The sequence below is a fragment of the Setaria italica genome, chromosome VIII, assembly GCF_000263155.2.
Source record: "Setaria italica strain Yugu1 chromosome VIII, Setaria_italica_v2.0, whole genome shotgun sequence".
Lineage (NCBI taxonomy): Eukaryota > Viridiplantae > Streptophyta > Magnoliopsida > Poales > Poaceae > Setaria > Setaria italica.
This window is the reverse complement of record NC_028457.1, coordinates 37,030,394-37,038,726: the sequence shown is the minus strand read 5'-3', so window position 1 is coordinate 37,038,726 and position 8,333 is coordinate 37,030,394. Positions and strand designations below refer to the sequence as shown.

The 8,333-nt window shown below is 43.6% G+C and overlaps 1 long non-coding RNA gene across 2 annotated transcripts; it reads left to right on the top strand.

The window, feature by feature from the left end:
• The first annotated feature begins 1,073 nt into the window (after positions 1–1,073).
• On the top strand, positions 1,074–5,818 carry LOC111258169. Of its 2 annotated transcripts, XR_002678775.1 has the most exons (3): positions 1,074–1,440; positions 2,727–5,235; positions 5,341–5,818. It is a non-coding gene; the product is annotated as an uncharacterized LOC111258169 (long non-coding RNA). The 2 variants fall into 2 exon arrangements; XR_002678774.1 differs by having other exon boundaries at positions 1,074–5,235.
• Positions 5,819–8,333: the final 2,515 nt, after the last annotated feature.

Sequence of the window (8,333 nt, the reverse complement as noted above, 5' to 3'; positions counted from 1 at the left end):
TTTTGTTCCATAATTTGAATCACTTGCAGTTCAATTTGACTTATACCAAAAATTCCCTTGAAATGCAATTAATTAAATAAATATAGCAAATAAATCCAAAAATATACCAAATTTTAACATGGAGTACCACATGGTGTATGTGGGGAGTAGAAAAAATTTCATGGTGAAAAGAGGAAAAAAAATTATTTTTTTGCCGAGTGTCAAAAAAAACACTAGGCAAACCCGTTTTTTTTACACTCGGCAAACCCCCCTCTTTGCCGAGTGTTTTTTATTTGACACTCGGCAAAGCCCCGATTTGCTGAGTATTTTTTTTTTGCCGAGTGTTTTTGGCTTGGCACTCGATGAAGAGCTTGTTTGTCGAGTGCTCGAAAAAAAACACTCGGCAAAAAAAATACATTCGGCAATTTTCTTGTTTCCCGTAGTGCATGTAGCTAGGTTATAATCTACCTCTGATGTATGCGTGAAATTTCTATTTTTCACTCAACTATTTAATCATCAATCTGCAAATGGGTTGCGTATTTAAAATAATGATTTATTTAGAAACCTATATGAATCCTGAAGCCAAAGTCTTCATAGGAATTAAAAAGCAGACAATTACATACAAAAAAGGAAAACGCACTCCTACATATTTATATATCCTTTATGTCATTCTCACTAAGCCAGAGTGGTACAAATAAACTACCATAGTTTAGTTAGCTGTTTGTACATGTCTCCATGTATAAACTATCATAGTTTAGTTAGCTGTTTTTTTGGTTTATAAGATTTCTCTATTTTCTAGTATATGTGAGCACCAATACAGGTAATTTAAAATAATAGGAGTCTCCAATTAGTAATAGTAAGATTGAGTTTTGTTCGAATTAAGCTATCAATAAGGAATTAATAACCTATCTTGCCTTAGCTTCTCACTCACATGATCACATCACATGCAAGAGCATTTGATATTTCGTTGCATGGCGATGGCAGATCATCCCAAGGGAGGGTCAACATCAATATGGCATCCTCCTCCTCCTCCTCTTCCTCATTAACACTATATGGTAAGAGGTGTCCTCTTCGTTCTTTGTTACTATATCGATCCGTTCTCAGCACACAATTAAGTTAGTATTGTTTAGAATTAGCGCATCTGGTGGTCACCCTTTAAAACTTTTGCCACCATATTCTCTTGTAGATTCAAAAAGCTGCACCTCGGTGGTGCGCAACAAGGAGCTGGTGGGGTACAAAGTTTTAAGCTATGGCATGCTCCACGAGGAGAAAGACGAGGACACTCGCACGGTCACCGATGCGCTGAAATCCACGCCGGGAGTCGCCGAGCTCCTCCTGCGACACTGCAAATGGTTACCCCAAGTTGTCCTGTTTGAGTGGTGCAACAACGAGGAGGCCCTCCGCGACGTCGCCGATCTGCCGAGGAATGGCCGCCCCGTGGAGAATATAACCATGATGAAGGTGAGTACTGAACTGCTAAAATGCTTAAAATGCCCACGCCAGTGCAACTCCGGCGAGATGTGGTCGGCGAAGTGCTCCCACTACAACTGCAAATTGTGCTAGGGAGACCACATCGGCAACGCGGATAGCGCGTGGATAGAGTGCCTGAAACCGTCATGCAAGGCGCCCGTCGTCCGGGAACTCGTCGAGGCGGTGGCCGGCGATCAGCTCAAGGCGCAGTACAACTGGTTGGTGGGCCTGTCGTACGTGAACGACAGCGGCGGCAGGAGAAAGTGGTGCCCTGGCTGCAGTCATGAGCGTGCCGTCGAGCTCCTCGACGGCGGCGCCAGCGGTTCGACGACGACGACGACGGACGTGTTGTGCGAGTGCAAGCACCGCTTCTGCTGGAACTGAATCGTGCATGTGTGGCGGCGGACGACCAAATAAAATCACCTCTAATAGATGTCGCCGTAGTTCAATCACCGCTCTGCTTTCCAATTTTTCCCTCCGCGTCTTCCTCGCCATCCCTGCCTCTTGCACAGCGCTGCCGAGTCCACCCCCTCCTCCTATGCGCCGCCAGCCCCGCCGCTTGGGCAGCACTTCCAGCCCCACCTCCCTCCTGTGCGCGCCAGCCCCGCCGCCTGCGCATCGCTTCCGGCCCCACCTCTCCCTCCCGCGCGCCGTCTCCCGTCTCCCGCATGCCGCTACTGTTCCCAGCCCCTGTGCGCCGCCGCAAGTTTTCACAATGGTGTTGACGGAGAGAGCCGAGGCTATGAAGATCCAGCGGGTGTTGGTATTGTGCAGCAGCAGCAGGCCACTGTGTAGGGCCTCTTCCGATTTGTGCCCGACCAGAACTCCATCGTCCTCGGCTCCTCTCCATGGAGTACTTCAACACCAGCCTTTCTTTCCTCAAAGTACTCCCTTTGTTAAATTGTATTGTTACTTCTTGCACTGGTTAATTGAGATGGCATGTCATTAATTTTATGACTTCTGAACTTGTATTGTTGTCCCCTTAATTTTCAAGAAGGATAGAATTTTGCTGTTTCTTCTGATTTAGGAATTAGAATTGGGCAATGCATGCACTGATGTGCACTGATTTACTCTAACAAAATTGAAAGTGTATTGTTGCACTGGTTAGAAAGAAAGGGTATTCTCCAGCTTCAATATGTAGTACTGAATCAACATATGGGATTTTGTCTCTGAAAATTCAGAGAGACAATCAAGGATTGGTTTCGTTCAAGTTTATGAAGAGGTTATGGGGACATTACTTGTGATTGCTGCCTAACAATTATGTTTCTCTGTCTCAGGCTCTAGCACAGCAGGCAGGTGAGGTGTTCCTGGCTTCCAACTGCTGTTATGCTCACTACCTTGTGGGCTCGTCAGATTGCAAATCTGCCCACCAAGTGGGCAAATTCAGGAGTAGCCGCTGCCCCTTCCTTCCTTGCTATCAAGCAGCGGCATCCCCATTTTACTTTGGTTCACAAGGCGTCCTTCAGCTCCCAACATAGCCAACCGACAAGAGGCGCTGCAGGTTAGGAAGGTCAAAGCTTTTTTTGGTTCTGATGACTTCCTCTATCAACTTTTTTATTTTCGGTCACTGAGACAGCTTAAACAAAAAGGTCCGAAGACCTGAAAGCGAGGTTTTTCGTGTGCTGACTAACTGAAGTATCTGCTATCTGGGTTGAAGTTAAGAAACCTCAAGTCGCTGTACAAGGAATTGTTGACTATTTAGGTGTTGAGATAGTTAGATGTAGAAAGGACAAGATAGGAAGTTCACCAGGAGCTCCACTGCACTAGCATACAGTGAGTATGACATGTCCATATTCAATCTGGACATTGCGTCTTTGACTGCTCAACATTGCATTTATGCACATGTAGGTACTGCAACAATTTGTACTAAATATTGCTCTCAGAATCTGTTTTTCGGCTCAAAATTGGTCAGTTCTATTGGAGTTGAAGTAGGCACTATTTTTTTCTAGCTAAAGCTTGGATGGAGATGGAATTCTGGCATTGGTCAGTTCTATTATGAACCTGGTTGAAGTAGGCACTATTTTCTGATGGATATTATTATGAATCTGTTTTTCAGCTCAAAATTGGTCAGTTCTATTATTTTGCATATTGTAGCTTCCTTCCTTGGTGTCCAATCTGTGGTTCTGTAAAGTTTGTACCCTCTTTTGTTCTGTTCTGTCAAAACTATAAGGAAATTGGAGCTGTCATGTGGGCCTCATTAAATAAGCTAAAATTTCTTAACTGACATCAAAAATAGCAATATCAAGCACATTCATCCATGAGAAGAATCAAGAATAATTCAACTGATCACATTCATCCATGAGAAGAAGAATCAAGAATAATTCAACTGATCACATTCATCACAGCCAGCATTAAGAATAATTCAACTGACCATATTCATCACAGACTATCAACTTGGCAGCAAGTCTTTCATCCATTATGCAAAACTAACCACAATGTAGTTTAAAAGACCGATCGAGAATAAATTACATCATAAATTACACACAATTTTTTGCTCTTTACCCGTTGATCTATGCCATAGCATCTTGCACCAATTGCGCTTCACACTTCAGTTGCAAAGGGAGACACCCTTGCCTTTCAAGCATCTCTTTCCTGATGTGAGCAACATCATATCCATTTCTGCCACCAAGTTTCATAACTTCATACATCCATCGAGAGTCAAGAAAATTCTATTTCCTTGGCGCACCGAATAACGTTCAAAAGCCTGATCCACAATATTGATATGTTTTAGATCATTTTCTTTTCATAATAAGTTGTTGCACACACAATTGCAAAGGAAAAGCAAACAGGTTCAGAACTCTCACCTAATCCACAGTGGCTACAAGCTCTTCTGTTGTTTTGGATGCTGTTTTGTACTTGATTGACTGAATAAAGTTAAATAAACCTAAATCCAAGACATTGAAATCAGGTGAATTTACTGGCTGACAGACAAGTCTCATGTCGCACCCATGTTGCTTAGCAGCCTCACAAAACATTATGTTATTAGGAGCAAAATGGGGTCTAGCATTGTCCTCCTGTATGAATATTAGCTTGTTGGCATCTTCATGCGGCCACTTAGCACGAATAGCTGGTAAGACCTTTTTTATCATGAAATCTCGAATGACTTGCTTTTTTACCGAGTCGATATGCTTCATCTCTATTGTTCCTGCAGGCTGGTTTGCACTTGACCGCTTGGCTGCTTCATATGTCACGAATGAGAAGCAACCAATCTTTCCATCAAACATGCAATTGCCATCAAAATCAAATCTTGGCCGAGCAACGATAATCAAAAACATGATTCTAGGAATGTAATTCTTGCTCTTGCAAGTTCGAACCGGTTGTTCTTCACCTGGAATTGTATAATATCTCTCTGCTTTTCTTGTAATGTAGTACCACTTTTCATCAATGAACCCATAATCAAATAGCCCTTGGAACATATGCATCTAGATTACTTACATCTGTATATGATATTATGGAGGACCTTTCAAACAAAGTTGAAGGTTACTAGAGGGATCATGCACCTTGGAAACAAATGCTATTTTTCCTCCTCTCTTCATTCCTGTACGCCCGACGGGGTTACTAATTCTCATTGTTTCAATTTCATTTTTTTAACTCAGGACATATGTTGCTCCGGAACTATCACTTGATGGAGGTATGTCTAAGACATTGTCACTTGCTTGGGGCCTCAAAATTATGGAGCCAACCAAGTGCGATGTGTACTCCTTTGGCATCATCCTCCTTGAGACCATGAGCGTCATGTGGAAAAAATGCCGCGGCGCTCCTTCCAAAGAAATCCGCGAACAGTGGGTAAGCTGGCAACACCAACACTGTGGTTCCTGAGGCTCACATTTTTACACAACTGACCTTATATATAACCGTTTCTTTATTTTTCGCTGGCTCGGTCGCTCGCAGGCTAAGAGGCTTGAGAAGAGGGATCTATTTGATCAAGAACTGGTAACTGACGATTCAAACCGGGTTCTGGCATTAAGGTGCGTGCTTGTCGGGCTGATATGCTGTCTACGTGAGCCGGCACGGTGGCTCTCCATGGAGGAGGTTGTTGTTAGGATTGGTGGTCCACGCACGGAGGTTGTTCCAGCAGCCGTGCCGTCGAGTTCCTCAGCCGCGCAGGCGATTCCAAGGCAGTGATCTGCGGGTGCAACCACAACGTCTTCCTTGTGCATTTATGCTGTTCGGTCTAACTCTGTGCACTATCTGAATCTGGAACTCGTTTTCATTTGTGCGTCTGTTTCTGCCTGAATGCTATCGCTATATATGGTAAGGTGCGGAATTTGATATGTGTGTATTATCAGAACGCTACTGTGTAATGTACTACTTATTAGTAGAGTGTTCAGTGATGCCCGGATTTGTAGTAGTATATTTGATTTTTCGCTGTTGCCCAGTGTGTGCTCTGTATGCTACTGAATGATTAGTGAAAGAAAAGTGGATAGCTGAGCTGATTGCATGGAACATTATTAGCTTGATAATAATGTTGATGCCACCAACATCATTAGCTTGATAGGATTGTTTGGCCTTTTCCTAACCTTGCTGGAGCTGGTCACCTCTCTGAGTCGAGGGAGTTGGAGCTCAATGGTGACTGCGACCCAGATCAAGTCAGAGACGAAATTAAGAGGCATATTGGATTGCATGTTTCCAAGCATAATCCACACGCTGAGTGCTAGCATGACAGAACTGCTACCCCTTTTTTTTACCAAAGCCAAGGCACTGCTACATACCTGATTGTAACGGCTGCCCGTCGTGTGACTAAGTGTCGACTGTTTGAGTATCCCGGTGCCAGCCGTACATCGACGCGTCGGCACCCGTGACCCCATCTCGGTCGACGTCGCAGATCGCTAGCTCCTCCTACCACCTCGTGTGGTTCAGCTGTTTCGTATGGGCCCCTGCTGTTTTCGTTCTTTTTGTTGGGCCGCGGACTGGTCGGCCCATTTTCTTAACTGTTGCAATGCCATTTCAGAGTGTAGGCGACTGAACAAAAGGTTTGCCAAGCAGATGTTAGGATTCTGCTACAATGAATTACCTACCAAGTACAAGAACTGCTTGTTGTATCTGAATATATTCCACAATGGCCACATCATCAGGACTGCAAGCTTAGCCAGAAGATGGGTTGCTGAAGGCTTTATAATCACAAGAGATGACGCAGAGACTGCAGCAGGCAGAAGAACCAAACATTGGGCTGCCGCGACGGATGAAGCCCAGCACTACTTGTTGGATGTGCTGGTCATGCGAGGGTTCCTTTCTCAGGAGGAAGTCAGTGCAGCGGGCAGCATCAAGAGCTGCAAGGTGCATGACCAAGATCATCAGTTCATCGCACGGATTGCTAGACTGCTAGAGAGGTAAACTTTTTGCACACAAACCTGCCACCACAACTGGCTCACCATCTTTCCATTCACAACAGAATAGGACTGCAGACTTCTCATTTTGATGTAAACAGCAATGACATTGTGCCTTTTCTTCCAACCTTGGCTACATCGTCACAACGGCATCTGCTGAAAGCGTTGGACCTAGAAAACTGCAGAGGTTTGAAGAAGCATCATCTCAAGAGTATCTGCAAGATGTTGTTGCTGAGGTATTTGAGCCTCAGGAATACTGATATTACAGAACTTCTGTTGACGCAAAAACGTGCCGTGCCAATTAGTCTTGCACTCCAACGTGCAGCGTGGAGGGGCTTTTTGTAGCTCCTCTGCACAAGCCGGTCAAACCGGTATGGGTGACCGGTCAGACCGGTTTCACCGGTGAGCTCGGCGAAGAACTAACGAACGCTTGCCCAGGAGGGACCCCATAGGGCAACCGCACCTTGGGTTGTTATAGGGTCGGCAGACCACCTAAGATAATGGATGATTATATATATGAGCTAAGTATGATGCATGCATGTGTTCTCAATTATTCTAAAACCCTAGACAAAAGCATATTGTGTATATTGTGAGTTCTCGTATAAGTGCATAATCGCGCACGTGCATTTAATGTTGAATGTTGCATGCTAGAGATTCGTAACCATTTTATAAGCCGCGTTGCAAAGACTATATATTAACTAGGCTAGCAACGGTATCATGTGAACTAAGGTTCGGATGGAACACATGAATCCCATTAAATCTTGCAGGCATGTCAGGCGAAGCTTCCAAAGGAAATACCACGCGTACCCTTTATGCACGCGGCGATCTATACTTTGTGTAGATAATTAATGATCATATATTTACTTACTATATATATGAGGTTGTTCCAAGAAAGAAATCTAACAGAAGTTGCGATGGATTAAAGTATTATATCCGTGACAAGAGGTGAGCAATAAGTTGCCATGGATCCCCACTAGAAGTTGCTTTGTGCAAGTTGCACAATGATTTCTTCGAATCGTACGAGCAGTAAAGCTGATCACACCGTGAGAACACCAAATCTATCTTGTATTAAGTACTAAAAGAGCTTGAAAGACCTTTTGCCTGGTCATTAAGAAAGAAAAAGGAGAAATGGGTGCCCCTTTCTAATGATTGAACTGAACATCCCATCAACAATTCTTGAGAGTAGGAGTGAAAGCACATTTGCTTTGCTCTGTCATAGTGGAGTTGTGGGTGCATCACTACACCTATAATAAGGTTGAAAGCCTGGAGCACACATCTTTATGAAGATGAAATGACTACGTGCATCTAAAAAGATAATAATTTTGAAACCGAATTTAACAGTTTATAAAGGCTGGAACAATTCCTAGTCAAGGTTAAATAATTTTTCAAACCTAATTCAATTCACTTTTGCAATATGGCATCAGTATCTGCTGGTCTTCATCTATGAAACCTATCAACAATTTGAAACCATTACTTCACAATTTAATAACAATTAGGTACAACTTATGATGATTCACTAGTTAGTCCAATAATCAAGAGAAATACTCTACATAATTC